The sequence below is a fragment of the Ischnura elegans genome, chromosome 7 (assembly GCF_921293095.1).
Source record: "Ischnura elegans chromosome 7, ioIscEleg1.1, whole genome shotgun sequence".
NCBI lineage: Eukaryota > Metazoa > Arthropoda > Insecta > Odonata > Coenagrionidae > Ischnura > Ischnura elegans.
In genome coordinates, this window is record NC_060252.1 from 6301332 (window position 1) to 6318821 (window position 17490).

The window sequence follows — 17490 nt, forward strand, 5'->3', positions numbered from 1 at the left end:
AGCGCCCCTATCGGGCGGGAAGGGATCCTGCCCAGATTGGGATGGGGGAATGGACGCATTCAGGAGGAGGAGGGGAAATGAGGGAAAAGGCCCCTCCCCCCAAACGATGAGGGGAAGAAGAGTCTCCGTGTGCCGTTCAAATGAACGATTCGCTCAAACGAGAATTTGCCCTCAACAGAGTGAACGTAAACGGGGGCGATTGTCGGCTTGTGTGCGTAAGACCGACATTGAAATGGCAACATTGTCGATCACGCGATCCCTAAGGTGATGATCACGTGATTGGCTGATTCTAACAACAGACATTGTTGACGTGGTGTTTATTTTATTTTGAAAATTTATTCCCTCCGATTTTAGTATTGTAGAAGAATGATTTTGATAATATTTAATAAATTCAGTGGTAAGGAAAGAAAGGGATAGGAACATGTTATGGAAACAGGACTAGGACAGCGGTGCTGTGGTAGATGGAATAAAGCCAGAAATCAAAGGGTAAAAATGACTGGGACTCACCCAGAATCTCCCGGTTGCCTTATATTTATATATTTTTTTCTTCAGATAATTTTTTAGATTTTGCAAATTATGTATGATTCAAATTAAGGGTTTTAATGTTGGCTTCCGCTATTACGGACTGTGCAGCACGTTGAATGGAACTCTTCATGTTTACTTTCTTGTGTGATTGGCGCGTAGAGAGGAATGAATGATTCAGTATCCATACGAGTCAATATCAATTCTAAATGATCTAGTTTTTAGTGGATGAGTAGGATATATTAGCGATTGTGAGAAAATTTGTTTTTCCGCAAACAGCCATTGAATTCTCGACTGGGTCCCACCCATAAAAAGGTTTGGTAGCAGAAAAAAGTATTTTTAATTCAAATGAACACGTCAGCCATTCGCATTGCTCTGAGTAAATGTGAGTGAACCCTTTTGGAACACATTGTTGCGCGCAATGAGTAGGAACTATATGTATTACACCACAGTCGGAATTAGGTACTTAAGAATTTTGAAGTGGGATTTTATGAAATGATTAGTACTCATGATTTTATCTCAATTTCTGCGCCCACGTTAAGAGGAAAAATGAACTCTATAAGTCAGAAATGACTGATTACTGTTACGTTGCAGAAAACTATTGGGGATAATGCGTAAGTTTCGAATTCTGAAATAAATCGTTAAAAGTTTCATTTTCTGTAGAAATCATTATCAAAACACCCCCGGCTTCAAGATTTTTAATTTTATCGAAGAGAGTTGGCGTCAATGATACAAGAGAAGAGTGGTTGTTTCAAAGAAAATTTCCAAAGAAAATGTTCACGCATTAAGATTCTTCAGTGAAGCGGGTTTGTGCTCTGTTTTATTATTGAGTTTTTATTTCTGATTTATAAATTGGGTAAACGGAAAAATACCTCATTAATAACTTTCATCATCATTAATGCAGAGCTTGTAAAATCTAAAAAGGTATACTTATTAATAGATATTATTGAAATTATAATATTTCACCTTCTTCTAGAATAGTAACTTTGGAAGGATAACATATGAAAAAAATAAAGACCACGCAAGCAATCGCTGTTGCCACATTCAGTAAATAAAACCAGTCTAACCACCGAAAATTGTGGATCACGTGATCCACAATTTTCGGTGGTTCAATAATTTTTTGCTATTAGCTGAAGGTAATTTTAAAGTTAACATCGTCCAAGATGTGGAATTAAAAATTAAGATTAGTTTTGTGTTCGGTCAATATTATATTGTTTTTTTTCAGTTTTTAGGTGAATGTTCGTTTAGAGTTTGTTGTGTCCATTGAGTAAAAAATCGTCAACTTGTTTCCCGCAAACGGGAGAAAGATGGATGATGCAGGGAAATAAAATGGAGCGGAGTTGGTCAGGGAAAAGATAGGGTAACGAGACGAATCTCGGAATATTTTTCTCGCAACGTGAGGATTAATCATAATCGGTTGTTTGCGCCATACGTCGTGCAGTGCGGTGCTGCGTTCTCTTAGCCTAGTGCTACAGAGGGGAGAATTGTGTCAGCATCCTCTGCCATACTCTCCGATCGAATTAGGATGAAATTGATGCATCCCATCCCGAGTGGAGAAAGCACTGAAATGCCACGCCCCACTGCAGAGTAAAGAAAATCAAAGCATTTGTAAGAAGATGAGATTTGCTCTCAATCCTCAAAATTTGTATTCTGACGAAAATATTTTTTCCATAAAAGTTAATGACCGATGAGTAGTAATTTGATTTGTGCTCAATTTATTTCGCTGCCCTTTCGAGCAGTGGTCTAGTTGGGAAAAAAATTTAAGCGGTACTCAACAAAATTTCCAAGCAGCTGAACATGTATTGTACAAAGTACTGCAGGAAGAAGTGACTTTGTGCGCAGTCACGCGCACGGGTGCAAAGTTAAATACACCAAAGGATGAAAGCACGACCCTCGCCACATGTGCCACAGTGTGGACTGGTGACGTGAACATCTTGTTCCGTAAAACCCATCCTGAAGTTCGCTCTGAGAAAATGGCTTGGTGGTGGAACTGGTTAACACACCTGACCGCCAATCGGGAGATCCGGGTTCGAATCCCGGCTAAGTGAAATATTTTTTCATGGCGAACTTCATCCTTTGGTGTATGAATTATACACTCGACCACGATTGAAATGTCTAACTCCAACTCTTATAATAGTTCCGAGTTGTGCCACGAGATGACTCTGAACAAGTAAATAATCATTTCCGATTTTTCTTCCCGAAACCCATAGGACAATTTTCAGTAGGGCTATTTTTTACAGATTTAAAAAGGTAGTTTTACCGATACGCTTACAACGAGATTGGATTTTAGGGGGTACGCCGTACTGGCCCAACTACAGCGCTGGTTTCACGACGTATTGGAATCCTGTGGTGGGAAATTTCTTCGGATAATAAGGAGAAAAATGTCAGTGAAAACACAAAAAAATACAAGGAAGTTTAGAAAAAAAAGTGGTCATTATGTTTAAGGAGAACAAAATAAGATTTAGAAATTCTTACTTTTATGGATGAAAATATTTCGTTATATATTGCTGTTGTCTTCAATCACGTCTTGCTGATAAACCACGCTCTTTGCAGATGGAATCTTTGCGATGGAATCGCTGATGGATAGGCTGCTTCTGGAGATTCACTCAGCCACACATACGCGAACCGCGACGTTCGTGCTTAACGCATTCGCCCTGACCTGTGGATTGTGATTCGATTTGCCAAATTTCCAATTATTGAGAACGATTCGCAGATCCGAACCTTTCCAATGAACCGATTCTCATCGACCGAATCTTAAAAATGATCCGAAACTCACACATACCCCCCTCCCCGTGTGCGTGTGTCATTCGGATCCAGCGCCTCTTGCGGCGGGGGTCCGAAACACGGACCCCTCGGGCGGAAACCGTGAATTGTTACGGTTACGGAGTCGCGGTCTCGCTCGTAGTGTCGGTGAACGAACGAACTCGCTCGCTCTCTCTCCTTTATTTTTTTTATTTTTAAATGAAATCTTCTTTAGGCTCGCCAGGCACTTTTTTAGGCACGGTGAAAAAAAGAGGTACCCACTCCTATAGAAACGCAGAAAATCCCATAGCTGATTCATCCACTCACAGCCCAAAAAACTGGTGGAAGAATACAATTTGGAAAATATACTTGAATGTATTGTAAAGCATAGGTAGACTGTGAAATTGTGATTGCAATGAACTTTTTATAGGTCGATAACTTTCTTATTCTACTAGAAAAGGGTTGACTTAAGTGTGCATATTTTTACATCACTTTTTAAAATCATTTCCACTTAAAATACCGATTCAAAGCTTTTTTCCGGTTGGAAAGTTAATACTTAACAGCAATTGTTACCTCGCTTTAGATTATCTCACTTAATTCTTTTTTTCCCAAATTTTGGGTGTTTTGAGCTTTTTATCCGACATTGTTTTTTAACTACCTATTTTCATTTCCTTTGCAGCGGAATTTTGCTTTATAAATGTGATTTATGAATTTAAAAGAGACATAATCGTCTTCCGCATAAGCCATAAACGTCCCGCAATGCTATCAGTTTACTCAATTAATTATACTTTATTTACATTTTCTGAGTTTTATTTCTTTTTACCAAACTACTTAATTTTTCTTTTTTATTTCAAATTTCAAATAATCCCACCTAACAATGCAACTAAAATAAAATCGACTAATCAACAATCTTCACTGTCACACGAGGCTTTCATTGTTGGTCGCATGCGTTGAAGAAAACCGTCGCCTTTTCATATCCGTTTATTAAGGGCAATGCGACCATCGATTTCGTGCGATTGGTGATTTATGTAACTATATAATTAAAAATGGATCTCTGAAATTCCACAAATCTTACCAGAAAGAGGTTTAGACACACATTGTGTTTCATGCTTGCATGCATTCCGTCAGTTTTTGTAGAAGGTGATTTGTAAAATATTACGAGATAGAAGTTATTCCATGACATGCATTCCCACTCCCTCGTTTTGTGCGAAGGCACTGATCTCGGGAAGCAGTTCTGTTCGAGTGCTCCTCTTTCTCGCGCATTCGATGTGCGGTGATATTTGCACTACTCGTGTTTCCTCATCGACTGCGATCCTAGATTCAGTTTGGTCATTTTTTTCCAGTTTTCCAATTCACCACCGGAATATATTTCTCGCTATCAACTGTTTAATAAAATTGGTACACTAATCAGACACTTTTTGTACAATATTCGGGCCTCCAGTAACCTTTTATCCATAAAAAGTAAATAAATGGGACATATTAGAATTTGAGTGAGGCAATTTCAGATTGAGTGAGACAATTTCACGAATTTACGCCGCAAACCATTCAATTAAATGGGACATGGCGATATCATTCTCAAGTTTCACGACATCGATTGAAGCACTAAAAAGTGCCAATTGTATCCATTGCTACTTTGCCGTCAGTTCTCGTGCCTTATTCTGGTGACTCTCTTGAGTTGTACCTATTTTTGACCATTTTTCAAGGACAAATATTGAAAAAAGAAAGCAACAATTCAATGAGTTATCAATTATCCAGCGACTTACCATAGTTTGGATACCTCCTCGAAGATATGATTTGTTGGATTTCATGCCAAGGTACCAAATTATCAGTCCAAGGCTCGTGCTTTTAATGCGGTGATCGGTGATATGATTTATAAGTCTCGAAATATGGGTCGGTTGATCTGATAATAGAGTCGAACTTGTCTTTGATTTCAAGTGTGAGAAGGTTTTTCGCAAAAACTGCAAATCATCGGAGAGGGAATTTGATGTAGCACATGATGCGTAGTCATTTTAGCGATAAGACAGTAAAAAGTAACACGGAGCAACTACGCAGTTCATTATTGATCATAATAAATATGTGTATAAACAAAAATCCACGCAGTGCAAAGTGGCGCAGGAAAAGTAATTACTCCTCCTGCCCAGCTTGCGTGTCATTCTGAACACGGCAGTGATTTATTCTGGATTGCGATCTCTCATCTTTATAAATTAACTTACGGTTTGAAGCACTGAATGAAATTCATCAAAGAGGAATAATTGTGCAGCAATCTTGGAATCATGGATTGCTTTCAATCCTTTTATATCAGCCATACTGCCTCGCTCTGTTCAATTTTGATCATTTATCAATGTGCTACCACTAATTATTGTAATACCACTGGGATCATCAATAGCTCTCTATCAGTTCATATCGACTGCTGTCTCGCGTCGTATCGATATCGTTCGTTCGTTTATCGATGTGCTTCCGCGTATCGCACATCCCGAGATTGCACGCTTCGCAGACCCCACGCGCGCGTACCCTGCTCCCATCCCCCTCCACACACCTTTTCCCTTTCGCTTCCCTTCTGCTTTGGGGATGGGGCGTTTGGGCCGGGGGTGTGGGGGGGGGGGGGGGGGGGCATGGGAAAGGGGGCGGAGGTAACGCTCCCTCGTTCTCTTCAGTGCGAGGCAGGAGTGCAGGCGCACCGGACCAAACACGCGTCCCTCAGCCTTCCTTCCTCTGCTGCCGCCGTTGCTGCTGCTGCCGTTGCCGCCGCCTCTCTCCCTGCCCCCGTGACCGTGTGCAGAGTTTTCGGAGCCCTTCGCGGCATTGTTGCGCCGAGGATCGTTGCGTCCCGAGTTCGCGGTGGTATTGTTGCGTCGGCCGCATTGTTGTGTGGGAGTCGGCGTCATTGTTGCTGCGTTTGTTGCGTGGGTGAGGCGGCTTGGGGCGCGCGAATTTGCCGCCGACGAGCAGTGGGGGGCGGTAGGTGGCGCTGTCGAGCGGTGGGCCCCTCTCTCGCCCGGATCGATGGCAGGGGCTGCCTCTCGGCCTGTTTGTGAGGCTGGGCGTCGTCAGCACTAGTAGTCGGCGTCCCTCGCGCCCCGACACTGGCTGCACAATCCAATCTGGAGTTCTCTCTGTGTCCACAAGACATTGCCCGCCCGTGTGGTGACACCCCCTTTTCCCGTGACTCTTGTGTTGCTCTGCCCGTGACTGCTTTACATTTTACGCGTGCTTCTCTCCTGGAGGAGGCGTTGTCTTTCTCCAGGCACTCACTCCCTCTCATCTGCTGTCGAGCGAAGTTCCAATTCCCACTGCTGGTGAGTACTGTTTACCTTTGTTCCGAATATATATGAATGTCGGCCCGGTTATATGTAAACGCCTCGCAAAAGTGACAACATCTGTGTTACCATAGACCTGGATTGCATTGAAACAATGAGGGTAGCAGGATAATAATATCGAACATGGGCTATATCGCATGTGAGTGGTAGAAATGAGATTGTAAAAACTTTCAGTGGGGAAAATTTCGCCTGTGTGTTGCCCTCTGACGTAGTTTTATGATTAAGTGGCTAAATATTGCGTCCTTAGTCTAAATCAATCCATTCGACGCGTGCAAACAAATTATTTTAGTTTCTATTGCAATCTGGAATCGTACCTCTTGAGGCCGTATAACTCGACAAATTTGTTATTAGAAGCTCTTTACGAGCAAAGCTTCAACCCTTGCTTACGCTCAGCACACAGCGTGCGGGGCGTTGAAATTTTTGATTGACTGAACGCAAAACAGAATCTTTTCTGATGATTATATACATTTTCTGACTTCATACCATCATGACCAATTGCATAATTTTAAGAGCTGTTATATTTTTAGTCTGCTCCCACTTAAATGCGACGTAATATATTTAGTTTACGCTGAACTCACGTTAGCCGTATGGGTATAAATAACCCAGGATTATCATATTGTTAAAAGACTATGAATGGAGTAATTTCTGCTCTAATTTCATTCTGAGAAAAATGCTCCGAATTTTTATCTATCTTGTGCCGCTAATTTGGTCTGACCGGCGAACATGAATATTGTGGTTGGCGCCAAAGGGAACGGTTGGGAAGGATGGGTGGAGAGAAACCCGGCGTCGGCATTAGCAAAAGGTTCCAAGGGGACCAGAGCTAAACGTCCCATCCGACGGACGGGGTACTGCACATGGGTTCCTCCACCGACAATATGTAAGCAAGCAAGGGTCGTTAAGTCTCTGAAAATCTCTGCCACCGGCAAGGCTTGAATCCGGTCCCTTCGGGTGGAAGCAATAACTCTATGCGACCATGACAACACGAAACCCACGAATATTGTATTCAAAACAACACCCGTCCCCGTTATTAAGTTAATAAATGATTAATTATGCGACACAATTAGTAATGAGGTGGACCAACTCATCCGTTTCTTCTGATCATGTTTTGGACATTTTCATCTCGTCTATTAACTTATCTGGAGTATAAAAAGTAAAGGAATCATTAATGATTTACTCGCTATCTTGATTTCTCATGCTAGCGATCTCTATACCCCACGGTCGGTGTTAAACGGATTATTTTATACGTTTGGACTCAACGTGTGAATTGAGATTGTCGTTATTGTAAGATTCCAATTCCCGCTCCATTTTTTCATTCTCCAATGCTTTCGTTGATACAAGACATATCCCAAATCAAATGCTCAAAAGTAGCCTTTTCGTATGGATAGCCTAAATTCGGATGTGGTTGAAAGTTCGGAATAGTCGCTGGTAAACGCTTGGTCTATAATTCCAATATTATGAAAGGACTATGGATGAGAAAATTATACCTATATTTATTTTGATTTCTTTTAGTTTTTGCAGCTAAACATGAGGCTATTTGGTAATGGTTTCGTCATGCCTTGTGCCCCTTAGGGATCGCTCCTAATCGGTTTACTCAAAGCAATGTACTCCATTGCAGTGGCTGAGGATAGCTCCCCCGTTTTTTTCTCTAAAATTAAGCACCTTATGCATTGGCGAAACTGATGAACTTACGGTTGCTTTTCACTCTCGAATATTGATCATATTGACGGCGTATTTACCTTGCACGAGGCGAAAATCTCGTGCACGTTTGCATAGCGTAGTGAAAGTGACATTATTGGTAATGGTACGTAACAATGGAAGGATTAATTTTACTTACACGAGGCAAAAATCGCTTGGAAGTTTGTAGAGTGCATTGCAGATGGAATTGTTGGATGTGGCATTGTTGAAAATGGTACACACAATCGAGGGATTGAATAATCATGCATGCAATTTCGAGGGAGGCAGTAGCTTCACATATTATAGTCTTAGTGTCCTCTCTTCCTGCTGTTCATCCCGCTGTCCGAGGTGGTCGATACTGGACACACTGACCCCAAAGTGGAGAGTGTCTCCTCGGATCGTGAAGGCGACTTCCTCTCACGAAATCATCATCTTCATAATATAGGAATTCTTAGATTGGCATTCTGAAGCGCTCCAATTCTCCCTTTAGCAGCAATATCCCTTCGTCTCGTCCTATTCCGCTTCGTGTCTACCCCATAGTACATACTCTTCTTATCGCTAATCATAATCTTCTTTCTATCTTTTGACTTCATTAATTTCCCTCCATAATTAGACTTAATGTTATGCAAAAACGGGATTTGTATGTTTGTAAGGCTTTAAAAGAGATGTAAATGGCTCTTCAAGCAATATTCCTGCCCATTTTACTTGAAACTAATACCTTATCTTTATCGAAATTCATTTTTTTGGAGAGAATCTATAAATATTCGGAAATTGCGCTGAGTACATTGTTGCGTGCGATTCGCTTCGATTTCCGGAGATTGTGTACGACGAGTTACAGTAATTTAGTGTTATAGTGACCGAGCACAGATCACAGTAATCCATAAGAAACTCGCGCTCTCTGAAAGAAAGGTCGTCGTAGAATGAGTTAGGTGTATAGAAGGCGGAAAAACAATCCTTAAATGACGATGAGACAGTTAACCGCAAGTTGTGGATTTTTTTTGGTATTTGCATGGAAGAATCAAAATTGGCGGAACTCTCTGCGTTGGTTACTTTTCTGGTCGAATTTCACATCTGTAGCTGTTTTGTTTGTGCTTGGAATGCATTCTAGGTAGGATATATATTTTTTATTGTGGCGTAGTTCAGTGTTAAAGAATCTCCTTCTGGCCACAAAGGAGCATTTAAAGATGATTGATGGAAACAAAAAACATCTAAAATATTCGTTTCAAATTGCAGATAGTAATTAAACGAAAGAAGAAAACGAAGAAAAATTTAAAAACAGCAGTTGAGGGAAATCGTTAGCAGAGAGAAAAAAAATTTTAGTGTCACGATTTGCTCAAAACCAGTTCAAAGAACCGAACGTTTTATGCAACGGTTCTTATGCGAATTCGAGCACTTTGACTACCCAATTTCAATGATATTTTATGAAAGCTGAAGCAGTTATATTTTTCTCATGGTGACTGTTTTTGCTTTAAAAATCGGCGGTCTGTAAAAGCTATGCCTGAGTTTAGGCAAAATGATAACAAATACAGGATTTTCATAGTCATTCCTGAACAATCCTAAGATTGGATTGACGCAGTTCTCTTCTCAATTATTTTATTCTATTTACTTCCACCTATTTCTTATTTTTCAAATCCTTTTTTTATCAATTCCATATATTTGAATTCGAGGTTCTGCGCGGTCCATTTCTATTCGGTTCTTGCCATCCACTTGTCACTCGACTACTGTCATCATCAGACAATCATGTCTCAAGATGTGTTCCAAAAGATTATTCTGTTTTCTCATTAAGATTTTCATAAGACTCCTCTCCTGCTCTTCTTTGGACTTGCTCATTCTTCTCTCGTCCGATCCTTGAGATTTTCATCATCCGTCGGTAGCTCTTCATTTCGAATGCCTTCCCCCTTGATTTCTCTGCTAGCATCATCGTCAACGTCTCAATACCACAGAATTATAATAAATCACATTCTAGCTGTAAGTTCTGAAGGTTTGTTTCCCTACTTCTGTGCTAAAACACTACCAAGGGTCAAATGGAGAAAACTCTGAGACGGCGTCATCGTGCACGTCGGGCACTCGGGGGATTAAACTTTATAAACAAATGAAAACGACCACACTCGGAGAGCTCTTGGATCTTTGAACGAGTCGCTCAACGAATCATTCATTTGTCATGGCAACAGAACTCGTTTTGAACTTCAAAACAATGTCCATTTTTATTTAAATATTTGACGTCATCCGCATTCGGAATTAGAGAATAGTCCTCACAGAACTGGCGCCATCTCTCGGTCTTCGCAGGTATCGATAGCCTAGGGTAAGGCGTCAGAGAGCCAATCAGTTAGTGTGAGGGTTCCTGTGGAGTCGAGTGGATATATCGAAACGAATGAGCCCTTTTTCCTGTTGCGATATCGATCGATCGCCTTCTCGCTCGGGGTGAATCGTCGCTGTCAATTGTTTTCACTTCCGGCTTCTCTTCATCTCGTCTGCTGCATCGTCCGCTGCACTTCGTTGCCAATTTATCTCGGGTATATTGGCATACCTGGAAAGTCTATGTACGGTCAACCCTTGCTTTGCGATATAAATCCTTGAATCCGGAGGACCGATCGTAAAGGAATTCCACCGTACGTTTCTACATCATTGCTCAACTAGGAAGAGCATCGGCGTATTAATATTCTGCTGTGTTAAAAAAATACTTGGATGAAAATGAGATGTAGAATTTCGTAATCGATGGCGTATTTTGCTGGTGAAAACAAAATAGGCGAGTTTTTAAATCATCTCAGATGGTGAGCCGAATCAGTCCGGTTGTGCAAACTATTATTTTTAATATGATTGCGTCATCTTTTGGTACTTTGCGAATATTACGCTGTGACTTGTAGATGCTGAACTGAAGCTGTCGCCGCTATCACGCAGAGGCGTTGAAATTAATGTTAAGGACCAAATGAGAACAAAAGCGAATATTTACAAGTCAATGACTTCAGCTGTGCTGCGAGTCGAAAATTGCGTTACGCCTTGGGTTGAAGGAGCCGCTTGAATTATCCACTAAAAATAACAAAAAACAACGAATCTACTGCTTTTGACTCTCGTGAAGTGAATGCGCGTTTGCAGATTGGAGATGGATGCGGAATGATAGTCGCCACAGTCAATTGTTTTCTCCACATCTCATCTCATGCTGCTTCTCTCACTTCATCCATTGTTGCCGATCAAATTTGTAAGCATTGACGAGCTCTAAATCGAAGCAACGTGCCCTGAGTGACTGATATATTCATTCATCGAAGCTCAGCCCAAACTACTCAACATATAGCAACGGAAATTTCAGTTTAAGTTTATTGTACCATGTATTGACACACTAAGAAATGTTTTTTGGGAGAAAAAAATTTCGGGCTAGTTCCTACTGCATGCGTACGTAATAAGGCGAGTCAAGAGTATCGCCACACACGCACGGTTGTTAAGCCAGGCGTTGGATTCTCGACTCGTGGGCAGGCGACTGTCTCTTGTTCTGTTTGGCCCTCTCTTTAATGAACGTTCGTGTTCGCGGAATCGAGGGAGCTGTGGCTTATATTCTAGGAGACCAATCGGAATTCCAGATGGCGGAGGACCAATGGGTGGCCACCGTTAAACACGTCACAATATAAGTCAGTCTCTCTCTCTCTGCTCATGTTTACACGAGTCTCGACAACGCGACGAAAGGATTTCCCCTTCACTTCAAACTGCTGTCCCTTTCTCCTCGCTCATGCATCTCAAATGGAGCGGAGACTCAGTTTTATTGGCCGCTCGTTCTATATCGAAAGAAGTCGGAAGTATTCACTTTCTACGGAGGAATAGGGAGATATTTTGGCTTCCAAATCTATTGATCACATTGGTCCATCCCCGCCAGTGGCGTAGCCAGGGGGGGGAGGTCCGGGGGGTCCGGACCCCCCCCCCCCCGAAATATGAAAACACAATTATTTTCCTTCATAAAAGAAAACAAAATGTTAAAAAATCATGAATTTACTAAATATTTTTAATAAATAAAGTTTTTTTTATTATGAAAAGTGTTAAAATTAGTTTAAAACCCATTACTTAGTGCATTGTTCTTAAAAAAGTTCCCCCCCCTGGTTTTGGATCCTTCCGAACAAAATTCATGGCTACGTCACTGATCCCCGCTGTATCACTGATGCATTAAAAAAGGAAGCGCATGTGTAAAGAACTTTAAACGCTTTATGGAGTTCTCAACTTACGATTTATTTCCTCCTGTGGAGAAAAAAGTCTCTCTAAATATACACACTCCACACTATGAGCTACGCAACCAGAAGAATTGCCGAGAAACATCCGAGGAATAGGTGGGTGGATGGAGAGGTAGGCTGGGATGAAAGTTGTTTATTTGAAATGACGACAGTTAATGACAAAACGACCCTATTTTTTTCGGGGTCCAGAGTCTTAGGGCCACTGATGGGATCGTCCCGGTTCAAAGTATTCGCTCTACACCACTAATTACCAAAATCCTCCGGGAGGGCGACGTTGACCAGGAAAAGTAACTGCTCTCTCTCTCTCTCAGGTCTGTATAGTGAGTATGTGAAGTTATCCACTCTGCTTTGAGATTTGGAACGAGCAAACTATGTGAACAACGAAAACATAAACGTAAAATTAGTGACCATAGGGCGATGCGCAGCTTTTACACAAATTAGACTGGGATCCGCTATGCACTCGGAGGCTATCTACTAGGCATATATTGATTGAGATATCGAGAATAGATACCTTTCAGGGTAACGCGAAGAGCATCGTGTCAGAACTCCACTATCTTTCCAGGTTCGACAGAAACAATGTTATGAGGAAGGATATTTTGCCGAACGGATAGGTGTGGGAATTCGTATTTTCCCTGAGCAGTGAAGGACTCAAATGAACGCGAGGCAGTCATCGCACTCTTTAATTTTCTATTGCAAATACTTACAGGCAGCAGGTTTGCCCTAACATCTCCAGCCGCACGACTGTCGAGGCGGTTAGGCAGGCTTAGTGGCATGTGGATGTAAATTCCGACTGTATTCCCTCCCATTCCATCCAACTGACGGTTACATTCCGACGATCTGGTGCCTTGCTAACAGATGTCCTGCCTAGGGTTCCCGGTCCGATTGCTACAGCATTCTGCGGAGTGTGCACTTGGGTGCAAGCGTCCGGATTGGATCGATTGGAGTGAACAGGCGAGGGCAGCAGCTGCAGGTTGCTTTTGGTCGGGGCGAAGTAACGACAGGATGAAGGATGGGGTGGCAACCAAAACCGAAAACGATTGTTGCGTACTTCCTCGCAAAAGCTTACGGCAATGCGCAGTGGACAATCTTTGGGAGTGGTAGGACGTTTCCGAAAGCACCAACAATGAAGTTTACGTGAAGATGACGTAATAGGACAACGATCTCATGTGACAATTTACGAAGTGTCTCCAACGTAAAGACATCTAGCGGTCGTCGCCGATTTAAAACAAATGTACATCGAGTATAAACTCTTCTCGGGTAAGATTATGTAAGAGCGACTGCGTTTCGGGTACCGACTCGCTACCCATTCTCACGGCTACTACAAATAAACTAACTATTTTTTATTTGCGGTTATTTCTTTTTTTTGTAGCCGTGAGAATGGGTAGCGAGTCGGTACCCGAAACGTCGATGCTCTTACATAATCTTACCCGCGCGGTATCCCGAGAAGAGTTTATACATGTTGTTCGCCGGGAAGGTGTAAAATCTTTCATAATGTACATCGAATTTCAAATGATGCCCATATTAGGTATCGAATTCATTAAAATTGCGATGGCCGCTAGGTGTCTCCGGTCAGTTAAAAAAAATAATTGCTAGTTCTTTTGAATATTTTGATTCAATATAGTTTGTAAATGAACAGCAGACAAGGTACTTTTGATCTTAGGGTATGTCTGTCTGCCGAATCGCGCGCGAATTTCGCCGTCACTTTTTCGAAGATTGGGTGCTTTTCAAGGGCGACTGATGTTTTTGGTGAGGTCCATGGTAGAAATTGCTTCGGTTATCAGTTCATCGTCACCAGTCCTAATCAATTTTAAGATCGGTTTGACGCAACTCTCCTCTTTATTTCGTATTAGACAAAATTCCATGATAAAATTTGTCTTTCCCAAGAAATACCATTTATTTTTTGCTTGATTTTGAATGATAAAAAACTTCAAACTCACCAGCTAAATAATTATTTTTCCGTCGTTAAGATAATATTCGGTTATACAGTCTGTCACAGTCCGTCTCTGATATCTCTCCTGTTCATCAACAGTAACAGTTATTTTCAGCTGATAATCTCTCATAAGGCGTATTTGACATTTTAAGGTGGTATAATAAGGTAATAATAAAGGCCGACGTTGAGAAACGAACTTCAGTGTTGAAAGAAAAATCGAAAAATGCTGTGAAATTCCTGCGAATAGTTTTAATTATAATTCTGAAGTTCAATTTATTCGAGAGCGTTAAATTTAATGTAAATACAATTTTCGATCGAAATAAACGAAATGCAAACACACACTATCGCAGGAATCAGTCAATCAAACCCACCAAACCGTCACATGGGGTGGGATTTTGCGCGTTTTCATCTACATCTACATACTACTCCGCAAGCCGCCTAAAAGGCGTGTGGAAGGGGGTGTTAGGTCACCAGCCGTTTACAGCTAAAAAAATGAAGTGCTCTAACGAAGTTGGGATTAGCGTTTATTTAAGTCCTTTATAGTTCGGGGGAAAAACGAATTCCCACATCTATCCGTTCGGCAAAACATCTCTCTTAATTTATCGCTTCTATCGGACCTGGAAATATATTGGGACTCTAATATTATGTTCTCCGTGTCGCTCTTAAAGATATCCATTCTCAATTGTTCAAGCAATCTAAGCCTAGCGCGCAGCCTCCGAGTCTCCAAAGGCTACCAGCCTAAATCGCTGAACATCTGAGCAATGCTGCCTGTACGCCCGTAGCGGTTTTTAACGAACCGCGCAGCCTTCCTTTGTATTTTATTCAGTTCGCAGATTAAGTCTTTCTTCACCGGACACCATGTTCGCTGCATATTCAAGGTGCGGTCGGACGAGTGTGAAATAATACCTTTCTTTTACTTTCTCATCCGAAAATTTTCCCACAATACGCTCTACGAATCCTAATTTCTATCGGCGCGTCAAGTAATGAGGTGATCGCCCACACGATGCCTGGGGCCGATGCACGAATCCCAGTAGCGTGTGTGGCGCGGGATGATTGTATTTTTCCCGAACATGCACATAGGAAACATGTAATTGCTCCCTCAATTGCATGTGCAATTACGTGGCAGGGGTTTTAGCCCACACCAAGCATTCTCGCGTGCACGGTATGCGAGAAAGCTCTAGCTATCGACCATTCCGTAGTCCTAGTGACCATATCGTGCAGTGGTTTCTTAAAGTGAGTTTCAAAACTGTTTAATGGAAGACTAATATTTCATTTGGCGGTGAATTCTGAAGTTGAATAATTCCTAAGTTATTACGTGCTCAATAATAAAATTTGATGTTTAATTATAATTTGGAGAGTTCTAACTTCGGTTTAAAATTATGCGTATCCGTGCGAAGGAAACAGGCGGTGCGAAGAAACAGAAGGTATAATGTTAAGTGGTATATTTAAAGCGAGAGATCATATCGTTCTCTCGGGACGAATGAATTTTCAAACCTCCCCTTTCTCTCTCTCTCTCCTTTCTTTGATGGTTTTCTGCTCATCGTCCAATAGGTATGCGGCTAGATTTTTCGAAATATCCTCGAGTTGGTATTCAAATATGTATTTTGCCCTTACAATCGTTCAAAATATTAATTTTAAGATTTATACGACGTTCATTCAACCTTGTTCGCCAGCTCGTCAACCTAAATTCACCAGTGTGTATATTTTCTCGAATGGGATCTTCTTAACGCCCAATTTGGGATCTCCCGTCATCCCACAAGTTTTACAGTGAATGAGTCATTGTGTCAATTGTATCAATGTATGGCGGGAATGCGTTTCCGCTCTCCCACCGAATTCCCGGCATCTGGCGAATCCATCAGGGACGATCTTAAATAGCAGTGTGCGCCGAATAATACGTCTCATTCACTGTGGCGTTGTGTTGTTCCAGTGGCGAGAATCCGTGCGTCCGATCACGCTTTGGGGCGAATTATCACTGAAGCGAGTTATGTCCGTGGAAATTGTTTCCATCTGCAGAGGAAATTGTGGCTGCCGCTGGGATTATGGCCCTTGGCTGGAATACCTCGACCACATCGCGTCCATTTATGGCACTCGACTAGAGGATAAGTATCGAAGTTAAGGGTCTTGAATTTAGTTTGGCTGATTACGGAAAATTCATTTGATCACACACAGCAGTACCGCCATTTTAAATCGACACAGTATCAATTCATTATTCGATGGAATATAAAAACGCTAAGGTAACAGGAATACTCAATGAGCCTTAATAATATTTACCACAAGTTATTTGTACATAAATAGGTGGACACTCAGGGAAGACTCGATAGAAAAGAAAGATGTCTATATATTCATAATACCTCTCAAGCTGGCTCATTTGGTGTGTGGCAGGGGGTGTCAGGACACCAGCCGTCTACGCATTAAGACCAAATGCTCAAACTATTACGACTAGCATTTATTAAAGTCCTTTATGGCTCGGGGGTAAAAAGAATTCCCATATCTATCCGTTCGGCAAAACATATCTCTTGTTTTATCGCTTCTATCGGACCTGGAAATGCAGAAGGGTTCTAGTATGGCGTTCTTCGTGTCGCTCTGAAAGATTTGATTTATTCTGAATCGGTCAAGCAATTTAATCCTTGCGTGTAGCCTTCGAGTCTCTAGGGACTCCCAGCCTAATTTGTTTAAAATCTGTGTCGCGCTTTCAGTATGTGGGTAGCAGTTTCTGATGGATTTAATTAAGTTCACGGATGAAGTCTTTCTGCGCCTGATTCCATATGCATGCTGAATATTCATAGTGTGGCCGTACGATGGCGAAATATCATCTCTATTTTACGAGTCTTGTTGTTTTCTGGGAAATGGCAATTTTGCTAGAGCCTGAAGAGAGATCGATATGATTATGCAAATAATAATTAATTAGGGAAGATCGGCAGTATTCACGAAAACGCTCGAGAAGGTATAATCTCTGGTGAGTAGTAAGGAATGTAAATGGTTGGATCTATGGGGAACAGCTGTTGGACACAGTTCAGTGTGATGTTCATAAATTTGGAGTGTGATTTTATTCTTTAACGTGTGAGATGTGGGGCGATGAATGGAGTAGTATCGA

At 41.6% G+C, this 17490-nt stretch overlaps 1 long non-coding RNA gene and 1 other non-coding gene across 2 annotated transcripts in view; both read left to right on the forward strand.

Annotated features, from left to right (window-relative positions):
* Positions 1-2497: 2497 nt before the first annotated feature.
* Trnag-gcc lies at positions 2498-2570 on the forward strand. Its single transcript has one exon. It is a non-coding gene; the product is annotated as a tRNA-Gly (tRNA).
* A 3355-nt stretch (positions 2571-5925) lies between these two features.
* LOC124162163 overlaps positions 5926-17490 on the forward strand; it is a 186505-nt gene continuing 174940 nt past the window's right edge. Inside the window, exon 1 of the long non-coding RNA XR_006865502.1 lies at positions 5926-6560. This is a non-coding gene — a long non-coding RNA (uncharacterized LOC124162163). The remainder of the gene's footprint in view (positions 6561-17490) is intronic.